The following is an 11,804-nucleotide window of genomic DNA, read 5'->3' on the forward strand; positions in this document are numbered from 1 at the left end:
GGTCTCATGGAGTTCCCTCTGAAGCTCCATCGACTCCGAGGCCAAGTGCTGTGCCAGGCTATCAGCACACAAGCTGAAGTAGGTCTGGAAACGGAGGGGAAGCCCCTCGTCCATGGGTGGAGCTGGTGCGCTGCTCTCGTCATCACCCTCCTTACAATAATGCAGGTAACGAGTGGCTAGCTCACTTGCCATCTCTGGCAGAAGATCTCGAAGGTGAGTTAGCACCTTGAGTGCAGCAATCTCAACGGCGAGGAGCAGGGTCGCCATCTGGGGTCCTTCAAAGTACCAGCTTGTCAGAGAGTCGTTCGCCCTCACGACTACCTCCACGTGATACTCCTTCTTGGTGATGTTGATCCAGTGCTCGTGATAGGAGAAGGTGGGGACTCGAGTGAACTGGCACTTCTTGAGGTTGTCCTCAAGAAGCACGGGAAATCCAGTGGTCAGGAGGTCCTCGGGTACGACGGCCATCTACAAAAGTGGAAAGGGAAGGGTCAATAGAGGAGATACGACCCATGTTTGGGATTTTTTTGAAAGCATAGGTGTATATATAGTTTTGTAGATAGTCTCACTCTAACTAACATCCATGCTAACTAAGGCTTCCTACAGTCAGGATGGCTCTGATACCAGCTCTGTGGGGACCCCGACTCATAAGTCATGATCACCGAATGCACGTGTGCAGTGATCCCAGAGATCGATGCTCAGTGAACAAACAGAAGCTGAGTAACAAGAGTCTTACATCCATACATATCGTCTTACAAAAATTATGACCATTATGGTCAAGTCTTCATAGATAAAGCCACAAGGGCTGAATACCAAATAAACTTAAGCAGCGGAAACTCTTCGTCGATAAGTAGAACCCATGCCATCTGCCTTAACCCTACAGGCATTCTGACTGGGAAACGTCCTAGTTCGCATGTTCGTCTCCAAAGAACTCTTCTTCGAACTCTTGTTCTTCCATGCCTGGCCAATTAAATAACCAGTGGCAAGCCAATGAGTACTTTGAATGTACTCGCAAGCAACCCATGTTTTGTTTCAAGATATAACAATGCATGATATAGGTAAATTTTTGCAGAAAGCTAGTTTTGAGTGCAATGACACGTTCAACCACTTGTAAGACATGCATCAGGAGAATTCAAGTAACCATGAGGACAGGTTACAGATATCAACATAGACAGAGTGGGCATCAACCCAACTCAATCATGTCAAGTCCCTTGACTTGACCCACGTAGATCTTCCCACTTATCCAAACACACACACTGGTTTGTAACATGTGGACGTAGCCCAAGAGTGGTTACCCAACTGTCCTTGACCGTGGACACGGCTATTCGAATAGTTTTACACTCTGCAGAGGTTGCGCACTTTACCCACAAGATCCGGGGAACTTCCGTGTCATCCACGACCTGCGGTACCTCATGTACCCGGGGTAAGCACCCGATCACTATCTTTCCCTAGACGACACTAACATGGACTCCACTCGTTGTTCCGTATCCTCACCATGTACATCATACGAGACTCACTCGAGATCGTAACATCCGAGAGGGGACACAACGGTGTATCTGGTGCCCTATGAAAACAGTCATGGCCGCCCTACCTGGCACGACCCCGTCCCGAGAGAGCGCACCAACAACTCTCCCATCACTAGTAATGCGGGCTCCAAGCTAGTATCGGCCTAGGTAATCAATAATGCCCTTTCCCATACAAGGGTAGAGTGGTTGCGCATGTAAGGTTGGAATAACGGTCGCAACTTAAACCAATCCGTTTTGAAAAACAACACACACACTTGCCTCGGTACACCACTTCGTCATCAAGTGGTTACCCAACTTATCATCTCCCCCGGGCATAAGTGGCACCCGATGGGGTTTTTCGAAAAGTCTTTTGAAAATACTTTGTCTCCATCACCATGCATATTCCCATCCCTTTTTGCGTAGCACTACTTTAGCATCCTATCTACTCCCACCGGCATAACCCTCATAAGGAGGTAGGGTCATGCACAATGCAAGTATCAACGAGGAAGTAATAGAGGCAACCCATCAAAGTGGTTACCATCTCATCATGATTCCGATGCAACACTAATAAAGTGCTATATGACATGCATAAAAAGGGTTTCATAGACATGGTCAAAGGGCTGCTTGCCTGGCTCAACAAAGTCTTATGGGTCTTCAAAGTCTTCTGGTCCAACTCCTTCGTCAGCAAAGCAATCTATCGTTGCAAAATATTAACGAGAAAAATAAGGCAATAATAAAACAGAAAAACAAAAGTTCTCAGAAAAATGTCAACTCATTTTTGTTAAATACTAGGTTGAAAACTAAGAAGGGGAAAATTCCTAGTTTTGGATTTGGAGTAGCAGAATAGGAGAAATGGATTTACAATGGTATATTTGAATGCTTAAAATAACATTTAAATATTTACAGTGAAGAAAAGGTTGTTGGATTTGAATGAAAATTGCACCATTAAATAGGTTGCGATACTTTAGGAATTTAGGAATTGGAATTAATTTATTTGGACATATATTTTATCCTGTGGAATTCTTGGAAAAGTGATAGAAAAAGAAAAAGAAAAGGACTCTATGCCTGCTTGGCCAGAACAGGCGCAGCGCAGCAGGCCCAGCCAGAGAGGCGGCCCGGCGCACTGGTGCACATGTGCGCGCCAGATTTAAACCTGACGGGCGGGGCCCAGGCGTCAGGACGTGAGGCTGACGGATGGGCCCCACGGCCGTCATCGTCAACCCTGGGTCAGAGAGGGCGGCGAGCTCACCGGCGACGATGCAGGGCACGGCGAGGTCGGGCGAGGGCACGGCTGGGCTCAGCGTCGTGTCGCCGTTCGGGTGGAGGTGGAGTTGGACACCGGAGCAGCCTGGTTCGCCGGCGACGAGGTCACGCGGCGGAGGTGCTTTGGGCGTCGATGGTTCCGGCCGTTCCTGGCTGCAGAAGAGTGGGGAAAGAGAGGGGAAGGGGTCAGTGGTGCTGCGTGGTTCCAGATCGAGAAAGAACGGGGGCGGAGGAGGCCTGTACCGCACGAATGCCGACGAGCCGAGGCGGCGGAGCTCGAGCTCGATCTCGAGCTCGAGCGGCTCTGGGGACAAATGGGTGGTGCGGGAGGTGGATTAGGAGTGGGGGGGAGCGGCAGGGAGTGATAGAGAGGCTCGGGTCGCCTTTTATAGGCTGGCCGAGGTCCACCATAGGCGCGGCCTACGGGTGCCCGCGGGATCGGCTTGGGTGTCCGTTAGAAAGGGAATGGAGGGCTGGGGGGTGTTCGTGGGAGTGGTCTAGGGTGCCAGGGAGAGAGAGGAGGAGCGGGGCGAGCTGTGGGCGAGCCATAGGAGCGGCGCGAGCATTGGCCGAACGGGGCGGCGTTCTGGCGCGAGCTGCAGGAGAGAGAGGAGGGCGCGTGAGCAGGTGGGCGGCCTGCTGGCGTGGAGCGGACGTCGAGGGGCATCGACTGGCGCGCGGGGGAGGCTCGAGGTGGCCGGGAGGCACGTCAACGGTCGGGTGCCCTGCCAGGCGCTCCAGAGCGCGACTTTGGCCGGCATCCGCGGCTTTCCCGCGTTCGTGTGCGTCCACTTGCGTCTGGCAGCTGCAGGGGGCATGGGCAAAAGATGGGGAGTGCCTTGGATGCTCTGGAAGGCTGAGAGGAGAGAGGGTGGTTGAGAGAGAGAGAGAGGAATCCACTCTCCAGAGAAGAAAAATGGGGTTCTCCCCCGTTCATCATTGCTTCCTCGGGCAGCAAAGCACACAGGTGCTAGAGGGGGACTAGGAGGGGTCGTGGTAGAAAGTTGAGCCTACGGAGATTAGTGGAAGAGGCCAAAAATGGGATTTTTGTAAAGTGGCAGAAGGTGTTTGATGCTGGTTTGGGCAAGTAGATGGTTTCCATTTTCCATGAGACTCCACAGGGTGGAATCAAACATATAATTAGGGCCTTCCACCAATTTTGAGCTTATTTGGGCAAAGTTGCCAATGCAACTTTTGTAAACCCTAGAAATTAGCAGAAATGAACTTGTGCAGATCTAGTTGATCAAATCATTTCTCCTTGATGCACCACTTGGTGTAGTGGCCTCATTTGGTCATATGAACATGATCACAAAAGTTGGGGTCAAGGAGAGAAAGTTGGTAGTACAAAGTTGTTCAAATTTGATTCTGGTCAGAGAGGGTTTTGGTGCATTTTGGTGAACCAAACTGACCTTAATTGAGATGAGGATTTGCAAGGTGACCACAATATGCATTTGTGACTTGCTGGATTTTCCTTGGATTTTTATGAAAATATTTCCTGTAGAAATATTTCAAATGCTTGAAATGGGCAGAAATAGTTTTGGGAGGTTTTGTCCAATATTTTGAACATGACCATGTGTTGAAACTCTTATATATGGAAAATATATGTCCACTGAGTTTCCCTGATTTTTGTCAAATATTTTTGAAACATTAAAATAATTTTTCCCTATTAAAGACCATTTCTGGCCTTAAGAAAAAGCTTTTAAATAAAATAGGAAAATAACTGTTAAAATTATATTTTTGTGGTTTATGGGAATCCTATATTCAATAGGTTTCAAATATACTCTTTGAAGTATTTTTCATACCACGAATCAAGTACTTGTAGTGCAAACCTCAACTCAATAGTTTTTGGAAAACTAAAATTTGAAAATACTATTTGGACAAATTATTTTTGTAGGAAAATACTATACTGTACTATACACATGGAATGATCATTGGGCAGAAGTTTGGGGCAAGGAGATGAAGTACAGAAGGTGGAGCAGTTGACTTTAAAGAGCACTTGAAAAATCACACAGAGAAAACCAACTCCAAAATAAAAGCCAAATAATGCAAAAGTTTTTGTTGGTCCAGTTTTTCATGCTTTAATAATGCAAATGACATGTTACAAAATGCAGGGTGTGACAATAGCATGCCAAGTTTCATGAATTTCAGACGAGTTTTAGATTTACTAGAATTTAAAAATAAAGTATCTCAACATTTTTTAGGCAATCAACGGTGCTCTGGTGTTTGAAATTCATTACTATTTCTTGCATGGGACCTAAGCATGCAACCAAGGACACAAATTTTATTTTTCAACCAACATATATGCACTGGAGCATGTGCATGTCGTTCAAATTGGAATTATGCACATAAATGCATTGAAAACTCAGTTAATGCATAAAAATGTCCAAACGAACCCCGAAAAATCACAAAAATTGGCACAACACTCCTGTTGTTCTATGTTGATGTGAGAAATTTTTTGAAAGCTATAAGAGGCAATGGATATCGTTTTGTCCCCAAAGGTGGGACGTTCCCTACTGAAACTATCATGCTTGTTGTGAGAAGCTCTGGTTTGTGAGAAGCATATACCCAAACCTGCCCCAAATTGGGCAAATTTTTTACCACAACATGTTGATGCCGCTCCATTATAGCATGCCAAGTTTCATGAATTTCAGATGAGTTCTGGATTTACTAGAATTTAAAAACTAGGTATCCCAATGTTTGTGGCCGAGTGACGGTGGCAGGGTGCTTGACATTCATCCCCATTTCTTGCATGGGACCTAAGCATGCAACCAAGAACACATTTTGAATTTTCAACCAATTTATATGCTTTAGAGCATGTGCATGTAGTTCAAATTTGAATTATGCACATAAATGCATTGAAAACTCAATTAATGCATAAAAATGCCCAAACGAACCACGAAGAATTCCAAAAGTTAACACACGAAACGCTCGGTGCACCTACTGGACCTCACCGAGACGCTCGGTGCCACGCAGCGCCGCCTCGACTCCGCTTGGATAGAGTGCAACACTGCCTACGACTTCATGCCGGACGCGCCCGAGCCAAGCCTAGTCGCTGACGTGCGGGCCCGGGGCGGCCCGATCGGGCGCGTCTACGGCGCCGTCCCTCCCGTCTACAGATTCCTATGAAGAACATGCGCGCTGCCCGGGTAGCCGCAGTCGGCCTGGACCAGCTCGCAGGCGAAGAGCTACAGGACAGCCTCAAGAGGGTGAATGACCTCCTCGCTTCAGCCAACGCGCAGCAGGATCGCCTCAACCAACTCGCCAAGCTGGCCGGATCCGGCGACTTCCAGCACACGGCATCCTCGCTACCCGGCGTGGCGCACTCTGGCCGCGCCCAGACCCAACGCAACCCCGCCCCGACGACCACCGGCGGCTTGGGCGACGAGCCGGCCTCGGAGGCCCGGCGCCAACTCGACCCTCTGCTCCTACCCAGCCGACGTTCGACTAGAGGCTACCCGGCCCCCCGCAGCAGTCACCGACCGGCTGGGCCCACGCGCCATCGACAACACCGATGCCCGTCACCGCCACGACCGACTCGCCCTCTCTCAAGAGCTAGAGGAGCCCGGCCCCATCGGATCGGCGTGCTTCGGGCCGCGCATCTGGGGTGAGCCCTTTACTAAAGGGTTCACGCTCCCCCACGACACCCCCAAGTACAACGGCACCATGAAGATGGAGCACTGGCTCACCGATTACACCACCGCCATCGGCATCACCGGCGGCAACCGCCGCCTCGCCTTGCGCTACGTGCCTCTCATGCTCCACGGGTCGGGCCACACCTGGTTGAGCAGTCTACCGAAGGGCAGCATCAATGCGTGGGTCGACTTCGAGCAAGCCTTCATACCCAACTTCACCGGCACGTACAAGCGACCCGGCCGCCCTAGTCAGCTTGCCATGTGCATGCAGGGGCCGGTGGAGACCGGCCGTGAGTACCTCGCACGCTGGACCGAGCTCCAGAATAGCTGCGAGGGCGTCCACGAGATACAAGTGCTACCTCTTGAGCACCGCATTGGTTTTCCCTCAGTTTTTGAGGACCAAGGTATCAATCCAGTAGGAGATCACGCTCGAGTCCCACGCACCTACACAAAAAAATAAGAACCTCGCAACCAATGCGATAAAGGGGTTGTCAATCCCTTCACGGTCACTTACGAGAGTGAGATCTGATAGATATGATAAGATAATATTTTTGGTACTTCTATGATAAAGAGAAATAAAAGATGCAAAGTAAAATAAACGGCAATGGAAATAACTAAGTATTGGAAGATTAATATGATGGAAGATAGACCCGGGGGCCATAGGTTTCACTAGTGGCTTGTCTCAAGAGCATAAGTATTACGGTGGGTAAACGAATTACTGTCGAGCAATTGATAGAATTGAGCATAGTTATGAGAATATCTAGGTATGATCATGTATATAGGCATCACGTCCGAGACAAGTAGACCAAAACGATTATGCATCTACAACTATTACTCCACACATCGACCACTATCCAGCATGCATCTAGAGTATTATTTCATAAGAACAGAGTAATGCTTTAAGGAAGATGACATGATGTAGAGGGATAAACTCATGAAATATGATATAAACCCCATCTTTTTATCCTTGATGGCAACAATACAATACGTGTCAGTTCCCTTTCTGTCACTGGGATCGAGCACCGCAAGATTGAACCCAAAGCTAAGCACTTCTCCCATTGCAAGAAAGATCAATCTAGTAGGCCAAACCAAACTGATAATTCGAAGAGACTTGCAAAGATATACCAATCAGACATAAAAGAATTCAGAGGAGAATCAAATATTGTTCATGGATAATCTCGATCATAAACCCACAATTCATCGGATCTCGACAAACACACCGCAAAAGAAGATTACATCAAATAGATCTCCATGAAGATCGAGTAGAACTTTGCATTGAGATCCAAAGAGAGAGAAGAAGCCATCTAGCTAATAACTATGGACCCGAAGGTCTGAAGTAAACTACTCGCACATCACCGGAGAGGCCATGGAGTTGATGTAGAGGCCCTCCGTGATCAATGCCCCCTCCGGAAAAGGCCCCAAGATGGGATCTCTCGGGTACAGAAGGTTGCAGCGGTGGAATTAGATTTTCGTGGTGCCCCTAGATGTTTGGGGGGTACATGGATATATATAGGAGGAAGAAGTATGTCGATGGAGCAACGAGGGGCCCACGAGGGTGGAGGGCGCGCCTAGGGGGTAGGCACGCCCCCTGCCTCATGCCCTCCTTGATCGTTTCTTGACGCACACTCCAAGTTTCCTGGATCACATTTGCTGAGAAAATCACTTTCCCGAAGGTTTCACTCCGTTTGTACTCCGTTTGATATTCCTTTTCTTCGAAACCCTAAAATAGGCAAAAAAACAACAATTTGGGTTGGGCCTCCGGTTAGTAGATTAGTCCCAAAAATGATATAAAAGTGTAAAATAAAGCCCATTAACATCCAAAATAGATAATAAAATAGCATGGAGCAATCAAAAATTATAGATACGTTAGAGACGTATCAAGCATTCCCAAGCTTAATTCCTACTCGTCCTCGAGTAGGTAAATGATAAAAGAAGAATTTTTGATGTGGAATGCTTTCTAACATATTTCTCAATGTAATTTTTCTTTATTGTGGCATGAATGTTCAGATCCGAAAGATTCAAGATAAAAGTTTAATATTGACATAAAAGTAATAATACTCCAAGCATACTAATTAAGTAATCATGTCTTCTCAAAATAACATGGCCAAATAAAGTTATCCCTACAAAATCATATAGTCTGGCTATGCTCTGTCTTCACGACACAAAATATTTAAATCATGCACAACCCCGATGACAAGCCAAGCAATTGTTCCATACTTTTGATGTTCTCAAACTTTTTCAATCTTCACGCAATATATGAGCGTGAGCCATGGATATAGCACTATATGTGGAATAGAATGGTAGTTGTGGAGAAGACAAAAAGGAGAATATAGTCTCACATCAACTAGGCATATCAACAGGCTATGGAGATGCCCATTAATAGATATCAATGTGAGTGAGTAGGGATTGCCATGCAACGGATTCACTAGAGCTATAAGTGTATGAAAGCTCAACAAAAGAACTAAGTGGGTGTGCATCCAACTTGCTTGCTCATGAAGACCTAGGGAAATTTTGAGGAACCCCATCATTGGAATATACAAGCCAAGTTCTATAATGAAAATTCCCACTAGTATATGAAAGTGATAACATAGGAGACTCTATATCATGAAGATCATGGTGCTACTTTGAAGCACAAGTGTGGAAAAAGGATACTAACATTGTCCCTTCTCTCTTTTTCTCTAATTTTCTTTTTTTTTCTTTGGGCCTTCTTTTTTTTGGCCTCTTTTCTTTTTTTCGTCCGGAGTCTCATCCTAACTTGCGGGGGAATCATAGTCTCCATCATCCTTCCCTCACTGGGACAGTGCTCTAATAATGATGATCATCACACTTTATTTACTTACAACTCAAAAATTACAACTCGATACTTAGAACAAAATATGACTCTATGTGAATGCCTCCGGTGGTCTACCGGGATATGCAATGATGCATGAGTGACAGGTATGAAAATTATGAACGGTGGCTTTGCCACAAACACGATGTCAACTACATGATCATGCAAGCAATATGACGATGATGAAGCGTGTCATAATAACGGAACGATGGAAAGTTGCATGGCAATATATCTCGGAATGGCTATGGAAATGCCATAATAGGTAGGTATGGTGGCTTTTTTGAGGAAGGTATATGGTGGGTTTATGGTACCGGCGAAAGTTGCACGATACTAGAGAGGCTAGCAATGGTGGAAGGGTGAGAGTGCGTATAATCCATGTACTCAACATTAGTCATAAAGAACTCACATACTTATTGCAAAAATCTACAAGTTATCAAAGAAAAGTATTACGCGCATGCTCCTAGGGGGATAGATTGGTAGGAAAATACCATCGCTCGTCCCCGACCGCCACTCATAAGGAAGACAATCAAATAACACCTCATGTTTCAAATTCGTCACATAACATTTACCATACGTGCATGCTACGGGAATCACAAACTTCAACACAAGTATTTCTCAAATTCACAACTACTCAACTAGCATGACTCTAATATCACCATCTCCATATCTCAAAACAATTATCAAGTATCAAACTTCTCATAGTATTCAATGCACTTGTATGAAAGTTTTTATTATTGCCATGTTGTTCTAAAGGACACTCAAAATAATATAAGTGAAGCATGAGAGATCAATTATTTCTATAAAATAAAACCACCGCCATGCTCTAAAAGATATAAGTGAAGACCTAGAGCAAAAACTATATAGCTCAAGAGATATAAGTGAAACACATAGAGTATTCTAATAAATTCCCAATCATGTGAGTCTCTCTCAAAAGGTGTGTATAGCAAGGATGATTGTGGTAAACTAAAAAGCAAAGACTCAAATCATACAAGACGCTCCAAGAAAAACACATATCATGTGGTGAATAAAAATATAGCTCCAAGTAAAGTTACCGATAGACGAAGACGAAAGAGGGGATGCCTTCCGGGGCATCCCCAAGCTTAGGCTTTTTGGTGTCCTCGAGTTTTACCTTGGGGTGCCATGGGCATCCCCAATCTTAGGATCTTGCCACTGCTTGTTCCATAATCCATCAAATCTTTACCCAAAACTTGAAAACTTCACAACACAAAACTTAAAGTAGAAAAGCTCGTGAGCTCCGTTAGCGAAAGAAAAAAGACATCACTTCAAGTTACTGTAATGAACTCATTCTTGATTTATATTGGTGTTAAACCTACTGTCTTCCAACTTCTCTATGGTTTATAAACTATTTTACTAGCCATAGATTCATCAAAATAAGCAAACAACACACGAAAAACAGAATTTGTCAAAACAGAACAGTCTGTAGTAATCTGTAGCTAACGCAACTTCTGGAACCCTAAAAATTCTAAAATAAATTTATGGACGTGAGGAATTTATCTGTTAATCATCGGCAAAAATAATTAACTAAATATCGCTTTCCAAATAAAAATGGCAGCAATTCTCGTGAGCGCTAAAGTTTCTGTTTTTTACAGCAAGATCAATAAGAATTTCCCCAAGTCTTCCCAACGGTTCTACTTGGCACAAACACTATTTAAACACAAAAAACACAACCAAAACAGAGGCTAGATAAATTATTTATTAATAAACAGGAGCAAAGAGCAAGGAATACAAATAAAATTGGGTTGCCTCCCAACAAGCACTATCGTTTAACGCCCCTAGATAGGCATAAAAGCAAGGATAGATCTAGGTATTGCCATCTTTGGTTTTAGGGAAGAAAAGAGCAAACTTATTATCTATGGCATTAATATTTCTATTTTATAAATCACATGGTTGCTAATGGTAGAAGAAAGATTAAGCATTTTACGGAAATTTGCATCTAAGCTAGCTTTCATCTCTTTGATAGATTCGTTTTGGTAGGAGAGCAAAAGAGATGGGGATTCAACCTTCTCATTCATGGGGTGCCCAAATATGGTATTCATCTTTTCATAAGTATCTACGGAATTCCCTTCAAGAAAACCTTCTTCAAAAATAGAATCTAAGACATGCTTAAACGAAGAAGGTAGGGCAAGATAAAAGCTCTTTAAGTAAATTTCAATTTGGTATTGGGGCACATAGCTGGCCCGGATCCTTAATAGTCTATCCCAAGCATCTTTTAAAGATTCATCAAGTAAATAATGAAAAATTCCGAAATCATCTTCATCAAAATTATTAAGATTCTCATTGATAATTCCGCTAGGTCTTTCCATAGCATCATTTTTATGAGTTTAGAGAGAATAGAAGGATTGTCAAATGTACTAAAACTCGATAGAGAACCCCCAACCCTTTTTGATTCTGACATGGCGGAAAAAAAGAGAGTGGAAAAGAGAGGGCAAGTAAAATGACAAGGGTGAAGTGGGGGGGAGGAAAACGAGAGGCAAATGGCAAATAATGTAATGCGAGGGATAAGAGTTTGTGATGGGTACTTGGTATGTCTTGACTTGTGCGTAGACTCCCTAA

Source organism: Triticum aestivum, chromosome 3A, assembly GCF_018294505.1.
Source record: "Triticum aestivum cultivar Chinese Spring chromosome 3A, IWGSC CS RefSeq v2.1, whole genome shotgun sequence".
NCBI lineage: Eukaryota > Viridiplantae > Streptophyta > Magnoliopsida > Poales > Poaceae > Triticum > Triticum aestivum.